Source organism: Schistocerca americana, unplaced genomic scaffold (assembly GCF_021461395.2).
Source record: "Schistocerca americana isolate TAMUIC-IGC-003095 unplaced genomic scaffold, iqSchAmer2.1 HiC_scaffold_241, whole genome shotgun sequence".
Lineage (NCBI taxonomy): Eukaryota > Metazoa > Arthropoda > Insecta > Orthoptera > Acrididae > Schistocerca > Schistocerca americana.
The window spans coordinates 171,894-191,535 of record NW_025725952.1 but is presented as its reverse complement, the minus strand read 5'-3'; the positions used below and the strand labels follow the sequence as shown (position 1 = coordinate 191,535).

Sequence of the window (19,642 nt, the reverse complement as noted above, 5' to 3'; positions counted from 1 at the left end):
CCATACACCATTCCTATGGTCGTCGTGTGTCTGCTTCCCTAGTCTATATTCTGCTGACGGTCACGAAACAGTAGCTATATTGCGAGCAGGACGGGAAACGGCCGCTCGGACAGCTCAAACTTGTCACGATTCGTGTGGAAAAAATTCCGTTCCGGTACCGGGAATCGAACCCGGGCCTCCTGGGTGAAAGCCAGGTATCCTAGCCACTAGACCACACCGGATGCGGCCGTTTCATTCGACCGTTCGTACGGTCGCTTGTCGCATTGTCGCTCTCTTTGCGAGCATCTTTGCACATACTGACTGGCAAGGCGCGCACCTCAAACGTCGCAGAGCAATGCTTTTGGCTTCATGCTCTGCTGGGAGAAGAGGAATAGGGAAGCTGTATGTAGCAATAACAGGAAGTAAACATTTTCCCGCTGAAGCGTTGAAACGTTGCGGATAACAAACAAGAAATAAGTTGGCGCCCTAGCAACAGCACCACCTTCAGTCACAGAAAATTAGATGCCCCGGGTGAGGATCGAACTCACGACCTTAAGATTATGAGACTTACGCGCTGCCTACTGCGCTACCGAGGCAGGCGATCGTTAGACCTTCTGGAATCTTGGTAAGTACCGAATACAAGTGGTAGAGAGTCTGCACTCCCTGGCTCATTTTTTCTGTTGCTACACGTGCATTCACGGCGCGGCAGGCAACTTGCGATGCTAGGCCGACGCCAGTATGTACAATAGCACGCAGGAGTCCAAACGAGCAGTCGTCCGCGCTGCATGATTGGTTCTTTCCACACGGAATCCCGCGGTTCATTCTCATGGCTCACGCAGTTCGAGTGCGAAAGACACGCAGCACCCCTACCGGAGAAAAAACAAAATGATGCATCGGCCGGGAATCGAACCCGGGCCGCCCGCGTGGCAGGCGAGCATTCTACCACTGAACCACCGATGCTCGGGCCAGCGGTACCTTCACGCTGCTTCCCGAGCAGATGTCTCAAGGGAAAGTGGGACTGCCGTCAAGCGCCGTAGCATTCTGTGGAGAAGATGCTGCAGACGCTGAATCCTGCACTGCACTGCTTAAAGATGCCGCCAGAACGCGGTCCTCTGCGTACTCTTGCGCCGCCGGCGCCGACTCTTGCCAAAGGATGCGAAATGTGCGCGGATACGCTGTCCGAATGCGTCTGGATGTGCTCCCCTAGCCTGCCTCGAAATGCGCCTGCCGGGTACGATCACCTTCGGCCGCTGCCGACAGGCGGGAAGCCGACTCAGCGCGGTGGCGGGGCGCTCGCTTGTGCGGTGGTGGTGTAATGGTCAGCATAGTTGCCTTCCAAGCAGTTGATCCGGGTTCGATTCCCGGCCACCGCAGCAGGCTTTTAATTTCGCGTATGAGTACTTTTGCCACGCGCTCTTAAACTATTGTTTTTTCGCCCTCTTACTCGCTGCATACCAGCCCTTAGTGTGTCTCGACTTGTCTCGACTTTGCTCAGCTGACGCGAGAGCTGACGCTCTCAAATCGGCCTATATCAAAACGACAAGCACGAGAAACGACTGAGAGAGGTAAGGAGAGGCGAGGCGAGGCGATGGACACACAGCACGCCCCCTTCATTTCACGGTGGCGTCTCCCTGGCCGAATCGGGCTGTAGCTCCGAAAACAAAGGAGAAACAAAAATAGGAAGTAAAACTGCCAATACTGCCCTGTGTTCCCATGCGCTCACCCGCCCAAGTACTGACAAGGGCCAAAGTTGTTACGCATCGGCAATCGGACATTTTCTTTCATTTTCTCTAACCAGTGTATTCAAGATATTATGGCCATTGCCGAGTGAATGCTGTAGTGCTTCCCGACGAGTCGGGTTCGGATCCTCTGTCAACTTCCACGCAGGGTGATGATCATTTGGTCATCACACTCGCCAGCTGAAATCGGCGCTGCCTTTTCGCAGTAGTAAAAGAGAAGTGGCCCGTGGGGGGATCGAACCCACGACCTTCGCGTTATTAGCACGACGCTCTAACCAACTGAGCTAACGGGCCTCGGCAGATGCAGTTGCTCAGCCCTACGCTGGAATCAGGTGGCATGAAGCCATACACCATTCCTATGGTCGTCGTGTGTCTGCTTCCCTAGTCTATATTCTGCTGACGGTCACGAAACAGTAGCTATATTGCGAGCAGGACGGGAAACGGCCGCTCGGACAGCTCAAACTTGTCACGATTCGTGTGGAAAAAATTCCGTTCCGGTACCGGGAATCGAACCCGGGCCTCCTGGGTGAAAGCCAGGTATCCTAGCCACTAGACCACACCGGATGCGGCCGTTTCATTCGACCGTTCGTACGGTCGCTTGTCGCATTGTCGCTCTCTTTGCGAGCATCTTTGCACATACTGACTGGCAAGGCGCGCACCTCAAACGTCGCAGAGCAATGCTTTTGGCTTCATGCTCTGCTGGGAGAAGAGGAATAGGGAAGCTGTATGTAGCAATAACAGGAAGTAAACATTTTCCCGCTGAAGCGTTGAAACGTTGCGGATAACAAACAAGAAATAAGTTGGCGCCCTAGCAACAGCACCACCTTCAGTCACAGAAAATTAGATGCCCCGGGTGAGGATCGAACTCACGACCTTAAGATTATGAGACTTACGCGCTGCCTACTGCGCTACCGAGGCAGGCGATCGTTAGACCTTCTGGAATCTTGGTAAGTACCGAATACAAGTGGTAGAGAGTCTGCACTCCCTGGCTCATTTTTTCTGTTGCTACACGTGCATTCACGGCGCGGCAGGCAACTTGCGATGCTAGGCCGACGCCAGTATGTACAATAGCACGCAGGAGTCCAAACGAGCAGTCGTCCGCGCTGCATGATTGGTTCTTTCCACACGGAATCCCGCGGTTCATTCTCATGGCTCACGCAGTTCGAGTGCGAAAGACACGCAGCACCCCTACCGGAGAAAAAACAAAATGATGCATCGGCCGGGAATCGAACCCGGACCGCCCGCGTGGCAGGCGAGCATTCTACCACTGAACCACCGATGCTCGGGCCAGCGGTACCTTCACGCTGCTTCCCGAGCAGATGTCTCAAGGGAAAGTGGGACTGCCGTCAAGCGCCGTAGCATTCTGTGGAGAAGATGCTGCAGACGCTGAATCCTGCACTGCACTGCTTAAAGATGCCGCCAGAACGCGGTCCTCTGCGTACTCTTGCGCCGCCGGCGCCGACTCTTGCCAAAGGATGCGAAATGTGCGCGGATACGCTGTCCGAATGCGTCTGGATGTGCTCCCCTAGCCTGCCTCGAAATGCGCCTGCCGGGTACGATCACCTTCGGCCGCTGCCGACAGGCGGGAAGCCGACTCAGCGCGGTGGCGGGGCGCTCGCTTGTGCGGTGGTGGTGTAATGGTCAGCATAGTTGCCTTCCAAGCAGTTGATCCGGGTTCGATTCCCGGCCACCGCAGCAGGCTTTTAATTTCGCGTATGAGTACTTTTGCCACGCGCTCTTAAACTATTGTTTTTTCGCCCTCTTACTCGCTGCATACCAGCCCTTAGTGTGTCTCGACTTGTCTCGACTTTGCTCAGCTGACGCGAGAGCTGACGCTCTCAAATCGGCCTATATCAAAACGACAAGCACGAGAAACGACTGAGAGAGGTAAGGAGAGGCGAGGCGAGGCGATGGACACACAGCACGCCCCCTTCATTTCACGGTGGCGTCTCCCTGGCCGAATCGGGCTGTAGCTCCGAAAACAAAGGAGAAACAAAAATAGGAAGTAAAACTGCCAATACTGCCCTGTGTTCCCATGCGCTCACCCGCCCAAGTACTGACAAGGGCCAAAGTTGTTACGCATCGGCAATCGGACATTTTCTTTCATTTTCTCTAACCAGTGTATTCAAGATATTATGGCCATTGCCGAGTGAATGCTGTAGTGCTTCCCGACGAGTCGGGTTCGGATCCTCTGTCAACTTCCACGCAGGGTGATGATCATTTGGTCATCACACTCGCCAGCTGAAATCGGCGCTGCCTCTTCGCAGTAGTAAAAGAGAAGTGGCCCGTGGGGGGATCGAACCCACGACCTTCGCGTTATTAGCACGACGCTCTAACCAACTGAGCTAACGGGCCTCGGCAGATGCAGTTGCTCAGCCCTACGCTGGAATCAGGTGGCATGAAGCCATACACCATTCCTATGGTCGTCGTGTGTCTGCTTCCCTAGTCTATATTCTGCTGACGGTCACGAAACAGTAGCTATATTGCGAGCAGGACGGGAAACGGCCGCTCGGACAGCTCAAACTTGTCACGATTCGTGTGGAAAAAATTCCGTTCCGGTACCGGGAATCGAACCCGGGCCTCCTGGGTGAAAGCCAGGTATCCTAGCCACTAGACCACACCGGATGCGGCCGTTTCATTCGACCGTTCGTACGGTCGCTTGTCGCATTGTCGCTCTCTTTGCGAGCATCTTTGCACATACTGACTGGCAAGGCGCGCACCTCAAACGTCGCAGAGCAATGCTTTTGGCTTCATGCTCTGCTGGGAGAAGAGGAATAGGGAAGCTGTATGTAGCAATAACAGGAAGTAAACATTTTCCCGCTGAAGCGTTGAAACGTTGCGGATAACAAACAAGAAATAAGTTGGCGCCCTAGCAACAGCACCACCTTCAGTCACAGAAAATTAGATGCCCCGGGTGAGGATCGAACTCACGACCTTAAGATTATGAGACTTACGCGCTGCCTACTGCGCTACCGAGGCAGGCGATCGTTAGACCTTCTGGAATCTTGGTAAGTACCGAATACAAGTGGTAGAGAGTCTGCACTCCCTGGCTCATTTTTTCTGTTGCTACACGTGCATTCACGGCGCGGCAGGCAACTTGCGATGCTAGGCCGACGCCAGTATGTACAATAGCACGCAGGAGTCCAAACGAGCAGTCGTCCGCGCTGCATGATTGGTTCTTTCCACACGGAATCCCGCGGTTCATTCTCATGGCTCACGCAGTTCGAGTGCGAAAGACACGCAGCACCCCTACCGGAGAAAAAACAAAATGATGCATCGGCCGGGAATCGAACCCGGGCCGCCCGCGTGGCAGGCGAGCATTCTACCACTGAACCACCGATGCTCGGGCCAGCGGTACCTTCACGCTGCTTCCCGAGCAGATGTCTCAAGGGAAAGTGGGACTGCCGTCAAGCGCCGTAGCATTCTGTGGAGAAGATGCTGCAGACGCTGAATCCTGCACTGCACTGCTTAAAGATGCCGCCAGAACGCGGTCCTCTGCGTACTCTTGCGCCGCCGGCGCCGACTCTTGCCAAAGGATGCGAAATGTGCGCGGATACGCTGTCCGAATGCGTCTGGATGTGCTCCCCTAGCCTGCCTCGAAATGCGCCTGCCGGGTACGATCACCTTCGGCCGCTGCCGACAGGCGGGAAGCCGACTCAGCGCGGTGGCGGGGCGCTCGCTTGTGCGGTGGTGGTGTAATGGTCAGCATAGTTGCCTTCCAAGCAGTTGATCCGGGTTCGATTCCCGGCCACCGCAGCAGGCTTTTAATTTCGCGTATGAGTACTTTTGCCACGCGCTCTTAAACTATTGTTTTTTCGCCGTCTTACTCGCTGCATACCAGCCCTTAGTGTGTCTCGACTTGTCTCGACTTTGCTCAGCTGACGCGAGAGCTGACGCTCTCAAATCGGCCTATATCAAAACGACAAGCACGAGAAACGACTGAGAGAGGTAAGGAGAGGCGAGGCGAGGCGATGGACACACAGCACGCCCCCTTCATTTCACGGTGGCGTCTCCCTGGCCGAATCGGGCTGTAGCTCCGAAAACAAAGGAGAAACAAAAATAGGAAGTAAAACTGCCAATACTGCCCTGTGTTCCCATGCGCTCACCCGCCCAAGTACTGACAAGGGCCAAAGTTGTTACGCATCGGCAATCGGACATTTTCTTTCATTTTCTCTAACCAGTGTATTCAAGATATTATGGCCATTGCCGAGTGAATGCTGTAGTGCTTCCCGACGAGTCGGGTTCGGATCCTCTGTCAACTTCCACGCAGGGTGATGATCATTTGGTCATCACACTCGCCAGCTGAAATCGGCGCTGCCTTTTCGCAGTAGTAAAAGAGAAGTGGCCCGTGGGGGGATCGAACCCACGACCTTCGCGTTATTAGCACGACGCTCTAACCAACTGAGCTAACGGGCCTCGGCAGATGCAGTTGCTCAGCCCTACGCTGGAATCAGGTGGCATGAAGCCATACACCATTCCTATGGTCGTCGTGTGTCTGCTTCCCTAGTCTATATTCTGCTGACGGTCACGAAACAGTAGCTATATTGCGAGCAGGACGGGAAACGGCCGCTCGGACAGCTCAAACTTGTCACGATTCGTGTGGAAAAAATTCCGTTCCGGTACCGGGAATCGAACCCGGGCCTCCTGGGTGAAAGCCAGGTATCCTAGCCACTAGACCACACCGGATGCGGCCGTTTCATTCGACCGTTCGTACGGTCGCTTGTCGCATTGTCGCTCTCTTTGCGTGCATCTTTGCACATACTGACTGGCAAGGCGCGCACCTCAAACGTCGCAGAGCAATGCTTTTGGCTTCATGCTCTGCTGGGAGAAGAGGAATAGGGAAGCTGTATGTAGCAATAACAGGAAGTAAACATTTTCCCGCTGAAGCGTTGAAACGTTGCGGATAACAAACAAGAAATAAGTTGGCGCCCTAGCAACAGCACCACCTTCAGTCACAGAAAATTAGATGCCCCGGGTGAGGATCGAACTCACGACCTTAAGATTATGAGACTTACGCGCTGCCTACTGCGCTACCGAGGCAGGCGATCGTTAGACCTTCTGGAATCTTGGTAAGTACCGAATACAAGTGGTAGAGAGTCTGCACTCCCTGGCTCATTTTTTCTGTTGCTACACGTGCATTCACGGCGCGGCAGGCAACTTGCGATGCTAGGCCGACGCCAGTATGTACAATAGCACGCAGGAGTCCAAACGAGCAGTCGTCCGCGCTGCATGATTGGTTCTTTCCACACGGAATCCCGCGGTTCATTCTCATGGCTCACGCAGTTCGAGTGCGAAAGACACGCAGCACCCCTACCGGAGAAAAAACAAAATGATGCATCGGCCGGGAATCGAACCCGGGCCGCCCGCGTGGCAGGCGAGCATTCTACCACTGAACCACCGATGCTCGGGCCAGCGGTACCTTCACGCTGCTTCCCGAGCAGATGTCTCAAGGGAAAGTGGGACTGCCGTCAAGCGCCGTAGCATTCTGTGGAGAAGATGCTGCAGACGCTGAATCCTGCACTGCACTGCTTAAAGATGCCGCCAGAACGCGGTCCTCTGCGTACTCTTGCGCCGCCGGCGCCGACTCTTGCCAAAGGATGCGAAATGTGCGCGGATACGCTGTCCGAATGCGTCTGGATGTGCTCCCCTAGCCTGCCTCGAAATGCGCCTGCCGGGTACGATCACCTTCGGCCGCTGCCGACAGGCGGGAAGCCGAGTCAGCGCGGTGGCGGGGCGCTCGCTTGTGCGGTGGTGGTGTAATGGTCAGCATAGTTGCCTTCCAAGCAGTTGATCCGGGTTCGATTCCCGGCCACCGCAGCAGGCTTTTAATTTCGCGTATGAGTACTTTTGCCATGCGCTCTTAAACTATTGTTTTTTCGCCCTCTTACTCGCTGCATACCAGCCCTTAGTGTGTCTCGACTTGTCTCGACTTTGCTCAGCTGACGCGAGAGCTGACGCTCTCAAATCGGCCTATATCAAAACGACAAGCACGAGAAACGACTGAGAGAGGTAAGGAGAGGCGAGGCGAGGCGATGGACACACAGCACGCCCCCTTCATTTCACGGTGGCGTCTCCCTGGCCGAATCGGGCTGTAGCTCCGAAAACAAAGGAGAAACAAAAATAGGAAGTAAAACTGCCAATACTGCCCTGTGTTCCCATGCGCTCACCCGCCCAAGTACTGACAAGGGCCAAAGTTGTTACGCATCGGAAATCGGACATTTTCTTTCATTTTCTCTAACCAGTGTATTCAAGATATTATGGCCATTGCCGAGTGAATGCTGTAGTGCTTCCCGACGAGTCGGGTTCGGATCCTCTGTCAACTTCCACGCAGGGTGATGATCATTTGGTCATCACACTCGCCAGCTGAAATCGGCGCTGCCTTTTCGCAGTAGTAAAAGAGAAGTGGCCCGTGGGGGGATCGAACCCACGACCTTCGCGTTATTAGCACGACGCTCTAACCAACTGAGCTAACGGGCCTCGGCAGATGCAGTTGCTCAGCCCTACGCTGGAATCAGGTGGCATGAAGCCATACACCATTCCTATGGTCGTCGTGTGTCTGCTTCCCTAGTCTATATTCTGCTGACGGTCACGAAACAGTAGCTATATTGCGAGCAGGACGGGAAACGGCCGCTCGGACAGCTCAAACTTGTCACGATTCGTGTGGAAAAAATTCCGTTCCGGTACCGGGAATCGAACCCGGGCCTCCTGGGTGAAAGCCAGGTATCCTAGCCACTAGACCACACCGGATGCGGCCGTTTCATTCGACCGTTCGTACGGTCGCTTGTCGCATTGTCGCTCTCTTTGCGAGCATCTTTGCACATACTGACTGGCAAGGCGCGCACCTCAAACGTCGCAGAGCAATGCTTTTGGCTTCATGCTCTGCTGGGAGAAGAGGAATAGGGAAGCTGTATGTAGCAATAACAGGAAGTAAACATTTTCCCGCTGAAGCGTTGAAACGTTGCGGATAACAAACAAGAAATAAGTTGGCGCCCTAGCAACAGCACCACCTTCAGTCACAGAAAATTAGATGCCCCGGGTGAGGATCGAACTCACGACCTTAAGATTATGAGACTTACGCGCTGCCTACTGCGCTACCGAGGCAGGCGATCGTTAGACCTTCTGGAATCTTGGTAAGTACCGAATACAAGTGGTAGAGAGTCTGCACTCCCTGGCTCATTTTTTCTGTTGCTACACGTGCATTCACGGCGCGGCAGGCAACTTGCGATGCTAGGCCGACGCCAGTATGTACAATAGCACGCAGGAGTCCAAACGAGCAGTCGTCCGCGCTGCATGATTGGTTCTTTCCACACGGAATCCCGCGGTTCATTCTCATGGCTCACGCAGTTCGAGTGCGAAAGACACGCAGCACCCCTACCGGAGAAAAAACAAAATGATGCATCGGCCGGGAATCGAACCCGGGCCGCCCGCGTGGCAGGCGAGCATTCTACCACTGAACCACCGATGCTCGGGCCAGCGGTACCTTCACGCTGCTTCCCGAGCAGATGTCTCAAGGGAAAGTGGGACTGCCGTCAAGCGCCGTAGCATTCTGTGGAGAAGATGCTGCAGACGCTGAATCCTGCACTGCACTGCTTAAAGATGCCGCCAGAACGCGGTCCTCTGCGTACTCTTGCGCCGCCGGCGCCGACTCTTGCCAAAGGATGCGAAATGTGCGCGGATACGCTGTCCGAATGCGTCTGGATGTGCTCCCCTAGCCTGCCTCGAAATGCGCCTGCCGGGTACGATCACCTTCGGCCGCTGCCGACAGGCGGGAAGCCGACTCAGCGCGGTGGCGGGGCGCTCGCTTGTGCGGTGGTGGTGTAATGGTCAGCATAGTTGCCTTCCAAGCAGTTGATCCGGGTTCGATTCCCGGCCACCGCAGCAGGCTTTTAATTTCGCGTATGAGTACTTTTGCCACGCGCTCTTAAACTATTGTTTTTTCGCCCTCTTACTCGCTGCATACCAGCCCTTAGTGTGTCTCGACTTGTCTCGACTTTGCTCAGCTGACGCGAGAGCTGACGCTCTCAAATCGGCCTATATCAAAACGACAAGCACGAGAAACGACTGAGAGAGGTAAGGAGAGGCGAGGCGAGGCGATGGACACACAGCACGCCCCCTTCATTTCACGGTGGCGTCTCCCTGGCCGAATCGGGCTGTAGCTCCGAAAACAAAGGAGAAACAAAAATAGGAAGTAAAACTGCCAATACTGCCCTGTGTTCCCATGCGCTCACCCGCCCAAGTACTGACAAGGGCCAAAGTTGTTACGCATCGGCAATCGGACATTTTCTTTCATTTTCTCTAACCAGTGTATTCAAGATATTATGGCCATTGCCGAGTGAATGCTGTAGTGCTTCCCGACGAGTCGGGTTCGGATCCTCTGTCAACTTCCACGCAGGGTGATGATCATTTGGTCATCACACTCGCCAGCTGAAATCGGCGCTGCCTTTTCGCAGTAGTAAAAGAGAAGTGGCCCGTGGGGGGATCGAACCCACGACCTTCGCGTTATTAGCACGACGCTCTAACCAACTGAGCTAACGGGCCTCGGCAGATGCAGTTGCTCAGCCCTACGCTGGAATCAGGTGGCATGAAGCCATACACCATTCCTATGGTCGTCGTGTGTCTGCTTCCCTAGTCTATATTCTGCTGACGGTCACGAAACAGTAGCTATATTGCGAGCAGGACGGGAAACGGCCGCTCGGACAGCTCAAACTTGTCACGATTCGTGTGGAAAAAATTCCGTTCCGGTACCGGGAATCGAACCCGGGCCTCCTGGGTGAAAGCCAGGTATCCTAGCCACTAGACCACACCGGATGCGGCCGTTTCATTCGACCGTTCGTACGGTCGCTTGTCGCATTGTCGCTCTCTTTGCGAGCATCTTTGCACATACTGACTGGCAAGGCGCGCACCTCAAACGTCGCAGAGCAATGCTTTTGGCTTCATGCTCTGCTGGGAGAAGAGGAATAGGGAAGCTGTATGTAGCAATAACAGGAAGTAAACATTTTCCCGCTGAAGCGTTGAAACGTTGCGGATAACAAACAAGAAATAAGTTGGCGCCCTAGCAACAGCACCACCTTCAGTCACAGAAAATTAGATGCCCCGGGTGAGGATCGAACTCACGACCTTAAGATTATGAGACTTACGCGCTGCCTACTGCGCTACCGAGGCAGGCGATCGTTAGACCTTCTGGAATCTTGGTAAGTACCGAATACAAGTGGTAGAGAGTCTGCACTCCCTGGCTCATTTTTTCTGTTGCTACACGTGCATTCACGGCGCGGCAGGCAACTTGCGATGCTAGGCCGACGCCAGTATGTACAATAGCACGCAGGAGTCCAAACGAGCAGTCGTCCGCGCTGCATGATTGGTTCTTTCCACACGGAATCCCGCGGTTCATTCTCATGGCTCACGCAGTTCGAGTGCGAAAGACACGCAGCACCCCTACCGGAGAAAAAACAAAATGATGCATCGGCCGGGAATCGAACCCGGGCCGCCCGCGTGGCAGGCGAGCATTCTACCACTGAACCACCGATGCTCGGGCCAGCGGTACCTTCACGCTGCTTCCCGAGCAGATGTCTCAAGGGAAAGTGGGACTGCCGTCAAGCGCCGTAGCATTCTGTGGAGAAGATGCTGCAGACGCTGAATCCTGCACTGCACTGCTTAAAGATGCCGCCAGAACGCGGTCCTCTGCGTACTCTTGCGCCGCCGGCGCCGACTCTTGCCAAAGGATGCGAAATGTGCGCGGATACGCTGTCCGAATGCGTCTGGATGTGCTCCCCTAGCCTGCCTCGAAATGCGCCTGCCGGGTACGATCACCTTCGGCCGCTGCCGACAGGCGGGAAGCCGACTCAGCGCGGTGGCGGGGCGCTCGCTTGTGCGGTGGTGGTGTAATGGTCAGCATAGTTGCCTTCCAAGCAGTTGATCCGGGTTCGATTCCCGGCCACCGCAGCAGGCTTTTAATTTCGCGTATGAGTACTTTTGCCACGCGCTCTTAAACTATTGTTTTTTCGCCCTCTTACTCGCTGCATACCAGCCCTTAGTGTGTCTCGACTTGTCTCGACTTTGCTCAGCTGACGCGAGAGCTGACGCTCTCAAATCGGCCTATATCAAAACGACAAGCACGAGAAACGACTGAGAGAGGTAAGGAGAGGCGAGGCGAGGCGATGGACACACAGCACGCCCCCTTCATTTCACGGTGGCGTCTCCCTGGCCGAATCGGGCTGTAGCTCCGAAAACAAAGGAGAAACAAAAATAGGAAGTAAAACTGCCAATACTGCCCTGTGTTCCCATGCGCTCACCCGCCCAAGTACTGACAAGGGCCAAAGTTGTTACGCATCGGCAATCGGACATTTTCTTTCATTTTCTCTAACCAGTGTATTCAAGATATTATGGCCATTGCCGAGTGAATGCTGTAGTGCTTCCCGACGAGTCGGGTTCGGATCCTCTGTCAACTTCCACGCAGGGTGATGATCATTTGGTCATCACACTCGCCAGCTGAAATCGGCGCTGCCTTTTCGCAGTAGTAAAAGAGAAGTGGCCCGTGGGGGGATCGAACCCACGACCTTCGCGTTATTAGCACGACGCTCTAACCAACTGAGCTAACGGGCCTCGGCAGATGCAGTTGCTCAGCCCTACGCTGGAATCAGGTGGCATGAAGCCATACACCATTCCTATGGTCGTCGTGTGTCTGCTTCCCTAGTCTATATTCTGCTGACGGTCACGAAACAGTAGCTATATTGCGAGCAGGACGGGAAACGGCCGCTCGGACAGCTCAAACTTGTCACGATTCGTGTGGAAAAAATTCCGTTCCGGTACCGGGAATCGAACCCGGGCCTCCTGGGTGAAAGCCAGGTATCCTAGCCACTAGACCACACCGGATGCGGCCGTTTCATTCGACCGTTCGTACGGTCGCTTGTCGCATTGTCGCTCTCTTTGCGAGCATCTTTGCACATACTGACTGGCAAGGCGCGCACCTCAAACGTCGCAGAGCAATGCTTTTGGCTTCATGCTCTGCTGGGAGAAGAGGAATAGGGAAGCTGTATGTAGCAATAACAGGAAGTAAACATTTTCCCGCTGAAGCGTTGAAACGTTGCGGATAACAAACAAGAAATAAGTTGGCGCCCTAGCAACAGCACCACCTTCAGTCACAGAAAATTAGATGCCCCGGGTGAGGATCGAACTCACGACCTTAAGATTATGAGACTTACGCGCTGCCTACTGCGCTACCGAGGCAGGCGATCGTTAGACCTTCTGGAATCTTGGTAAGTACCGAATACAAGTGGTAGAGAGTCTGCACTCCCTGGCTCATTTTTTCTGTTGCTACACGTGCATTCACGGCGCGGCAGGCAACTTGCGATGCTAGGCCGACGCCAGTATGTACAATAGCACGCAGGAGTCCAAACGAGCAGTCGTCCGCGCTGCATGATTGGTTCTTTCCACACGGAATCCCGCGGTTCATTCTCATGGCTCACGCAGTTCGAGTGCGAAAGACACGCAGCACCCCTACCGGAGAAAAAACAAAATGATGCATCGGCCGGGAATCGAACCCGGGCCGCCCGCGTGGCAGGCGAGCATTCTACCACTGAACCACCGATGCTCGGGCCAGCGGTACCTTCACGCTGCTTCCCGAGCAGATGTCTCAAGGGAAAGTGGGACTGCCGTCAAGCGCCGTAGCATTCTGTGGAGAAGATGCTGCAGACGCTGAATCCTGCACTGCACTGCTTAAAGATGCCGCCAGAACGCGGTCCTCTGCGTACTCTTGCGCCGCCGGCGCCGACTCTTGCCAAAGGATGCGAAATGTGCGCGGATACGCTGTCCGAATGCGTCTGGATGTGCTCCCCTAGCCTGCCTCGAAATGCGCCTGCCGGGTACGATCACCTTCGGCCGCTGCCGACAGGCGGGAAGCCGACTCAGCGCGGTGGCGGGGCGCTCGCTTGTGCGGTGGTGGTGTAATGGTCAGCATAGTTGCCTTCCAAGCAGTTGATCCGGGTTCGATTCCCGGCCACCGCAGCAGGCTTTTAATTTCGCGTATGAGTACTTTTGCCACGCGCTCTTAAACTATTGTTTTTTCGCCCTCTTACTCGCTGCATACCAGCCCTTAGTGTGTCTCGACTTGTCTCGATTTTGCTCAGCTGACGCGAGAGCTGACGCTCTCAAATCGGCCTATATCAAAACGACAAGCACGAGAAACGACTGAGAGAGGTAAGGAGAGGCGAGGCGAGGCGATGGACACACAGCACGCCCCCTTCATTTCACGGTGGCGTCTCCCTGGCCGAATCGGGCTGTAGCTCCGAAAACAAAGGAGAAACAAAAATAGGAAGTAAAACTGCCAATACTGCCCTGTGTTCCCATGCGCTCACCCGCCCAAGTACTGACAAGGGCCAAAGTTGTTACGCATCGGCAATCGGACATTTTCTTTCATTTTCTCTAACCAGTGTATTCAAGATATTATGGCCATTGCCGAGTGAATGCTGTAGTGCTTCCCGACGAGTCGGGTTCGGATCCTCTGTCAACTTCCACGCAGGGTGATGATCATTTGGTCATCACACTCGCCAGCTGAAATCGGCGCTGCCTTTTCGCAGTAGTAAAAGAGAAGTGGCCCGTGGGGGGATCGAACCCACGACCTTCGCGTTATTAGCACGACGCTCTAACCAACTTTTTTTTTTTTTTTTTTTTTTTTTTTTTCTTTTTTTTTTTATTTTTGTTTTTTTTTTTTTTTTTTTTTTTTTTTTTTTTTTTTTTTTTCTTTTTTTTTTTTTTTTTTTTTTTTTTTGGGCCTCCCATCTCCCCATACAGCCCATCCATTCGCTCACCTTTTTTGCCTTCTTCGGCTAGCTTCGATGCTATACTCTTGTGATGCTATTTCGCTGTGGATATTCTGAAATGTATAGTTGTTATATTTTGATTCCTTTGTGTTTGAAGTGATAGTGAAAATTTTTTTGTATTGTTTTTTTTGTTTTATTTTTGTTGTTTTTTTGTTTTTTTTTTGTTCTTTTTGTTTTTATTTTTGTTTCTGTTAATACTGTTTATTGATATTACTGCATGCGGAGTTGCAGGGTGCCGACGTCATGCAAAGCTCGTCTTCTCGAAAGTTTGTTATGCCTTTGGCTTCCCCAAGCGATGGCTTGGACTAGTCTGATATATTCCATTTTTGCTGTGTGGTTTCCCAAGTCGCCTTCTCTTAGCTCCGAACGACTCAGGCGCCAAAAACTGCGCTCTGCATACGAATGTGGAAAAGAGAAATGATGAAATCCATGTTGCCGCGGAATGATTTGAAGAAGAAGGAAAGAAAAAAATGAAGAAATAAAACCTGTTTCATCTTCCCTCGTCGACGTCAAATAAATAAAGAAGCAAGTAATGTTCGCAGTTGAGTGAAACGGATACATCTTCCATGTAAGTTTGCAAACATAAAACATAAACGAAAAACCCAGTGGACACCACGTCCAAACGAATGGTCAGCTTCACCATCCATGTTGGGAGAATGTAAATCAAATTCCTGCTGAATTAACGGAGACGAAGGGCTAGGTTAAACAAAACATTTAAAACACCAAGCATGAACATTCCCAATCAGTGACTACTGCAGACACCATGAGTGTCGACTTTGTTCCTTTTCTTCTTTTTCGTTGTTTCATTGTTGTCGTTGGACATATTTGTTTTTTTTTTTAGTTGTAATTTATTTATTGAGATTTTCATTTATATTTGAGAAGGTGGATATATACGTGGCCGTGGAAGAAACCTTACTGAATTCGTTTACAGGGTCGTGATTTGGAGCGCGAAGATATAATTTGCAAACTTTTGCCTATGTTTGACATCCTGCATTAGCAGTTGTGCCTGTGTGGCGAGGTATAATCTGTAGTCCAGGTATGAACGCCCCTCCTGGGCGCCAAGCAAGTAACATAGGGTGTGTCCAGCCAACCACGTCCAGGTGTTTGCCTTGGTTGTGGGGTAGTACGCGTCGTCGGGTTGGAGCACGGACGTAAGAGAGATGTGCCGTCGTGCCGTGCGGCAGATCAAAGCCATGGTCATTCTACACCATTCCCAAATAAGACTGTTCGCACCACAAACACATCTGTGTTGCAAAGTGTCGACAAGGCCGCACTCCCTACATTTGTCAGTAGCTGACAAATGTATTTTATGAAGTTTTTCGGCTGTGGGTAGAGTTTCATTAACAACTTTATACCACAGTGATCGAATACCGGTATCTAGCACTTTGTTATGTATAGTCTTCCAGATTAGAGCCCAGTCTTTAGAGGGATACTTCAGTTCCATGCGGTTGACCCTGCCTGTGTCGTTCAGTAGCCGGTAGAGGTTGGCAGTGGTAAGGGCACGTAGCGGGACTCTCGATTTCATTTGGAGATAACTACTTTCCAAAAGAAACATCCTAATGTGGTTTGCTTTGAAATGCGTTTCCCGAAGGTTGATGGGGATGTGCATAGTCTGAGGCTGAAATGTGCGTATGGCCATACTCAGCGCGCTGTCAGGATATTCGTGGCAGAGCTGCAGTGTACGCCGGATCAAGAGTGCCTTACATTTGGTTTGAACATCCGTCAGGCCGAGGCCGCCTTTGTCTGGTGGGAGAGTGATGACATTGATGCCCACCTTGAAGATGTCACCCCTCCAGATGTACCAACCTACTGCCGACATAATTTTCCTCGCAACACTGTCGACCACAGGAAGTATTTGCCCGACATACCAAATTTTCGAGAGAATCATGGTATTAACGAAATGAACTCTCTGCAATAAGTCCTGTTCTCTGCCTTTATGATACTGTAAGCAGCCCCGAGACATAGCCAAAAGATGTTTCCAATTGTCTACCGTTGTTCGTAGGGGGCAACTGCTCATCTTGATACCAAGAAGTTTGAGAGTCGCACATCTTCTGTACGGCAAAGGGGCGTCTGTGCGAAATCCACTGCCTATAGGCAGGAGGCAAGTCTTTCCATAGTTTAGCTGAGAACCGGAGGCTCGCTCGTAATCGGTGATACTATTCCTAACGGCCGTGAGGTCTTGTTCCGAACGCACAATGACACCCACATCGTCGGCGTACGCAATGCATTTGAGGGTGCTGGAATACAGGTTTAAACCTGGAAGGTTACAATTCAGCATCCTTACAAGTGGCTCAATTGCGATCACGAAGAGACACATGGACATGGGACAGCCCTGTCTGATTGACCGCTGAATCGGAATCCGCCGGGTGAATTGACCATTGACGATGATCTGAGAAGTGGCCGAGGTGTACATGTTGCTGACCATTGCAGTAAAGCCGTCACCAAATCCTAAGTGGTTCATGGTGTGTAAGAGGTAGCGATGCAGGATCCGATCAAAGGCCTGACATTGATCTAAAGCCAAGATTGCTGCTTCCGGGCGTGTGATTGCAGTAAACGAAACGAGCTCCCTGTAATCGGCAAGACATTTAAAGATCGTGCGGCCCGGGACCGCTGCTGCCTGGCTGTGATGTATAATTTTTGCAAGGACATGTTTAAGTCTACCTGCTATGACGCGGGCCACAATCTTGTAGTCAGAGTTCAACAGGGAGATAGGGCGGAATTTGGCAATATCCTGATGGGGGTATTCTTTTGGGACCAAAACGATCAGGCTGTCATTGAAACCATCTGGTAACTGTTGGCCGGCGCGCAGTTCATTGCAGATGCAAACAAAACAATGTTCGAGGAGGTCCCAGAACTGCTTATAAAATTCAATCGGCAGACCATCAATGCCGGGCGATTTGTTGGCCTGAGCCCTGCTCAGCGCCTCCCGAATCTCCACCGCGGTGACATCACTGATCAACAATTGCCTGTCGTCCTCATCGAGCGTTGTCGGAAGATATGCATGCATCGCCGCGATTGCCGCATCATCGGCTGGTTGTGCTCTGTATAGTCGCTCGTAGTAGTCCGTTAGAGACTCCTTAATTTCAGCCTGGGTCGTCACAAAGGTACCGTCTTCAGTTCGTAAGCGGGTAATCAATGTTTGTCGTGCGCGGCGTTGCTCTGTCCCTAGGTGGAAGGCGGATGGTTGTTCGTCAGAAGTGCCGGCGCTATCTCGCGAACGGATTTTAACGCCTTCCATTTGCCTGCGTTTGAGGAGCGTCAACTTTGATTTGATCCGTTTAATCTGAAGAAATTGTTCCTGCGTGACATGTGCTTCAGAATACAAGTCACGGAGACAGCGAAAATAAAATTCAAAAGTCTCTTTCTGCATCCGGCTCCTGTCAGAACTATACGCCTTCAAACAACGAATAAGCCTAGGTTTTGCACAACGGCACCACCACTGCGTTACCGATGGGAATGTTGGTCGTCGACGTAAACAAATTTCCCAGGCTTCTTGTAGACGGTCTCGTAACTCCTGTTCCCTGAGAATACTGACGTTAAGTTTCCATCCTGTCCGACCACGGAAAGTTTGCTGGCGCGCCATACGAATGATACAATGGTAAGCTAAATGGTCCGAAAAATACAGGGGCCAGGTTTCCGAGGAAGATACCCGCTCTCGCAGGTTTTTCCCCACGTAGATCCTGTCGAGGCGGCTGGCCATTTGTGCAGTATGGTACGTGAAGCACCGTTGTTCCCCGTGTGTTATTTCCCACGTATCCTCCAGCTCTAATTGACGTACTGTTTCGCCGAGAGTAGCACATCCATTAAAGTTCGGCCATTGGTCCTTTGGCTTCAAAACACAATTAAAATCGCCTCCGATAACCACGTCCTCCCGGCTGCGGCGCAAAAGATATAATAAGTCAGTGGCAAAGAACTGAGCTCGTCTCGTTCTATTCTGATTCCCGGAAGGGGCATATACATTAACAAATCTAATGCCGTTGATAAGGCACGCTATACCCCTGCCATTTTCGAGTCGTTCAACGTCGGAGACGGCCACGCCCACTTTGGTTAATAGAGCGGTACCTGAAGAACTGTCTGGGGTGGTGTTTTTGAGTAATTGGTAGCCAGGAATGTCAGGCTGAAATTTATCATCGACCTCCTGCAACAGCACAATATCAGCATCGCAGCTGTATAAATAATCACGAAAGCTAGAGAGCTTCTGTACAGAAGTAATTCTATTAACGTTAATTGTAGCTAACTTATAATCCTGGTAGGATTGCATGAACTGCTAAATGTTGGCAGAAAGAGAAAAAAGCAAAGTAGATATGCAGAAGCACAGAAAATTATAACCTTTAGTAGGTATCAGATAGGTAATCATCGTCCCCCGTCGGGTGTTTTGAGGCAGGTCGTGTCGTACTTAAGTCGCCGACCGGTAATGCGGGTAAATTTCCTGGAGATGGCCCTACCACAGACAGGCTCTGGTCCATTATTACATCGTCAGTGTCATCTGCCCAATTGACCACATGAACAGCGGCCACCTCGCCAATTGAGCCCTGATCATGTTGAGATTGATGTTCGGGGGTATCCCTGAGGTCCTCACGAGGGTGCTGTTCCTCGTTCGCAGCGACCTGGCCGTCACCATCGGGGTGGGGCACGGAGACGTCCGAGACCTGTGGGGTCTCATGCAGCGGCTGTTCAGTGGGGTCGTCAAGAGAGACGTCAGGCAAGGAACGGGCAATTTGCGCCCCTTTTTCGCGCAAAGGTGGTGCGGTGTGGGCGGCATCTTTGTGGGCGATCCTCCTTTTCTTGTGTTTCTTGGGAGAAGTTTCGACTCTTTGAAGTTCTGCAGCCGACGAGGAAGAAGTGGAGTCCTGTGCAGGAGGAAGTGCATTCGGAACTGAAATGGGATCCATATTGCTGTTAACGTGGCGACCAGTGTGAGCTTCCTGGGAGTGAGCAACCTCTTGGTGGCTGTCTAAAGACGGAACCGCCGGGATGCTACTGGCCACCGGTACTTCTGTAGTAGGAACAGCGATGCCGGCCAGACTGGAAGTGTCCATGGGCGTATCTAGATCAGTGTCCGAAGCCCTGGGATCTGTGACCACGTCAGGTTGCACCGCCGCGGCCGTG

The 19,642-nt window shown here is 52.4% G+C and overlaps 34 non-coding genes across 34 annotated transcripts; 7 read left to right on the top strand and 27 right to left on the bottom strand.

Annotated features, from left to right (window-relative positions):
* Nucleotides 1-149: 149 nt before the first annotated feature.
* On the bottom strand, nucleotides 150-221 carry Trnae-uuc. The gene has a single exon. It is a non-coding gene; the product is annotated as a tRNA-Glu (tRNA).
* Nucleotides 222-502: 281 nt separating this feature from the next.
* Nucleotides 503-575, bottom strand: Trnam-cau. Its single transcript has one exon. It is a non-coding gene; the product is annotated as a tRNA-Met (tRNA).
* A 293-nt stretch (nucleotides 576-868) lies between these two features.
* On the bottom strand, nucleotides 869-939 carry Trnag-gcc. Its single transcript has one exon. It is a non-coding gene; the product is annotated as a tRNA-Gly (tRNA).
* Nucleotides 940-1,280: 341 nt separating this feature from the next.
* On the top strand, nucleotides 1,281-1,352 carry Trnag-ucc. The gene has a single exon. It is a non-coding gene; the product is annotated as a tRNA-Gly (tRNA).
* Nucleotides 1,353-1,938: 586 nt separating this feature from the next.
* Trnai-aau lies at nucleotides 1,939-2,012 on the bottom strand. Its single transcript has one exon. It is a non-coding gene; the product is annotated as a tRNA-Ile (tRNA).
* A 198-nt stretch (nucleotides 2,013-2,210) lies between these two features.
* Trnae-uuc lies at nucleotides 2,211-2,282 on the bottom strand. The gene has a single exon. It is a non-coding gene; the product is annotated as a tRNA-Glu (tRNA).
* A 281-nt stretch (nucleotides 2,283-2,563) lies between these two features.
* Trnam-cau lies at nucleotides 2,564-2,636 on the bottom strand. Its single transcript has one exon. It is a non-coding gene; the product is annotated as a tRNA-Met (tRNA).
* Nucleotides 2,637-2,929: 293 nt separating this feature from the next.
* Trnag-gcc lies at nucleotides 2,930-3,000 on the bottom strand. The gene has a single exon. It is a non-coding gene; the product is annotated as a tRNA-Gly (tRNA).
* Nucleotides 3,001-3,341: 341 nt separating this feature from the next.
* Trnag-ucc lies at nucleotides 3,342-3,413 on the top strand. The gene has a single exon. It is a non-coding gene; the product is annotated as a tRNA-Gly (tRNA).
* Nucleotides 3,414-3,999: 586 nt separating this feature from the next.
* Trnai-aau lies at nucleotides 4,000-4,073 on the bottom strand. The gene has a single exon. It is a non-coding gene; the product is annotated as a tRNA-Ile (tRNA).
* Nucleotides 4,074-4,271: 198 nt separating this feature from the next.
* Trnae-uuc lies at nucleotides 4,272-4,343 on the bottom strand. The gene has a single exon. It is a non-coding gene; the product is annotated as a tRNA-Glu (tRNA).
* Nucleotides 4,344-4,624: 281 nt separating this feature from the next.
* Nucleotides 4,625-4,697, bottom strand: Trnam-cau. Its single transcript has one exon. It is a non-coding gene; the product is annotated as a tRNA-Met (tRNA).
* Nucleotides 4,698-4,990: 293 nt separating this feature from the next.
* Nucleotides 4,991-5,061, bottom strand: Trnag-gcc. Its single transcript has one exon. It is a non-coding gene; the product is annotated as a tRNA-Gly (tRNA).
* Nucleotides 5,062-5,402: 341 nt separating this feature from the next.
* On the top strand, nucleotides 5,403-5,474 carry Trnag-ucc. The gene has a single exon. It is a non-coding gene; the product is annotated as a tRNA-Gly (tRNA).
* A 586-nt stretch (nucleotides 5,475-6,060) lies between these two features.
* Nucleotides 6,061-6,134, bottom strand: Trnai-aau. The gene has a single exon. It is a non-coding gene; the product is annotated as a tRNA-Ile (tRNA).
* A 198-nt stretch (nucleotides 6,135-6,332) lies between these two features.
* On the bottom strand, nucleotides 6,333-6,404 carry Trnae-uuc. Its single transcript has one exon. It is a non-coding gene; the product is annotated as a tRNA-Glu (tRNA).
* A 281-nt stretch (nucleotides 6,405-6,685) lies between these two features.
* On the bottom strand, nucleotides 6,686-6,758 carry Trnam-cau. Its single transcript has one exon. It is a non-coding gene; the product is annotated as a tRNA-Met (tRNA).
* A 293-nt stretch (nucleotides 6,759-7,051) lies between these two features.
* Nucleotides 7,052-7,122, bottom strand: Trnag-gcc. The gene has a single exon. It is a non-coding gene; the product is annotated as a tRNA-Gly (tRNA).
* Nucleotides 7,123-7,463: 341 nt separating this feature from the next.
* Trnag-ucc lies at nucleotides 7,464-7,535 on the top strand. Its single transcript has one exon. It is a non-coding gene; the product is annotated as a tRNA-Gly (tRNA).
* A 586-nt stretch (nucleotides 7,536-8,121) lies between these two features.
* On the bottom strand, nucleotides 8,122-8,195 carry Trnai-aau. Its single transcript has one exon. It is a non-coding gene; the product is annotated as a tRNA-Ile (tRNA).
* Nucleotides 8,196-8,393: 198 nt separating this feature from the next.
* On the bottom strand, nucleotides 8,394-8,465 carry Trnae-uuc. Its single transcript has one exon. It is a non-coding gene; the product is annotated as a tRNA-Glu (tRNA).
* Nucleotides 8,466-8,746: 281 nt separating this feature from the next.
* Nucleotides 8,747-8,819, bottom strand: Trnam-cau. Its single transcript has one exon. It is a non-coding gene; the product is annotated as a tRNA-Met (tRNA).
* A 293-nt stretch (nucleotides 8,820-9,112) lies between these two features.
* Trnag-gcc lies at nucleotides 9,113-9,183 on the bottom strand. Its single transcript has one exon. It is a non-coding gene; the product is annotated as a tRNA-Gly (tRNA).
* Nucleotides 9,184-9,524: 341 nt separating this feature from the next.
* On the top strand, nucleotides 9,525-9,596 carry Trnag-ucc. Its single transcript has one exon. It is a non-coding gene; the product is annotated as a tRNA-Gly (tRNA).
* Nucleotides 9,597-10,182: 586 nt separating this feature from the next.
* On the bottom strand, nucleotides 10,183-10,256 carry Trnai-aau. Its single transcript has one exon. It is a non-coding gene; the product is annotated as a tRNA-Ile (tRNA).
* Nucleotides 10,257-10,454: 198 nt separating this feature from the next.
* Nucleotides 10,455-10,526, bottom strand: Trnae-uuc. The gene has a single exon. It is a non-coding gene; the product is annotated as a tRNA-Glu (tRNA).
* Nucleotides 10,527-10,807: 281 nt separating this feature from the next.
* Nucleotides 10,808-10,880, bottom strand: Trnam-cau. The gene has a single exon. It is a non-coding gene; the product is annotated as a tRNA-Met (tRNA).
* Nucleotides 10,881-11,173: 293 nt separating this feature from the next.
* On the bottom strand, nucleotides 11,174-11,244 carry Trnag-gcc. Its single transcript has one exon. It is a non-coding gene; the product is annotated as a tRNA-Gly (tRNA).
* Nucleotides 11,245-11,585: 341 nt separating this feature from the next.
* On the top strand, nucleotides 11,586-11,657 carry Trnag-ucc. Its single transcript has one exon. It is a non-coding gene; the product is annotated as a tRNA-Gly (tRNA).
* A 586-nt stretch (nucleotides 11,658-12,243) lies between these two features.
* Nucleotides 12,244-12,317, bottom strand: Trnai-aau. Its single transcript has one exon. It is a non-coding gene; the product is annotated as a tRNA-Ile (tRNA).
* A 198-nt stretch (nucleotides 12,318-12,515) lies between these two features.
* Trnae-uuc lies at nucleotides 12,516-12,587 on the bottom strand. The gene has a single exon. It is a non-coding gene; the product is annotated as a tRNA-Glu (tRNA).
* A 281-nt stretch (nucleotides 12,588-12,868) lies between these two features.
* Nucleotides 12,869-12,941, bottom strand: Trnam-cau. The gene has a single exon. It is a non-coding gene; the product is annotated as a tRNA-Met (tRNA).
* A 293-nt stretch (nucleotides 12,942-13,234) lies between these two features.
* On the bottom strand, nucleotides 13,235-13,305 carry Trnag-gcc. Its single transcript has one exon. It is a non-coding gene; the product is annotated as a tRNA-Gly (tRNA).
* A 341-nt stretch (nucleotides 13,306-13,646) lies between these two features.
* Trnag-ucc lies at nucleotides 13,647-13,718 on the top strand. The gene has a single exon. It is a non-coding gene; the product is annotated as a tRNA-Gly (tRNA).
* The last annotated feature ends 5,924 nt before the right edge of the window (nucleotides 13,719-19,642 follow it).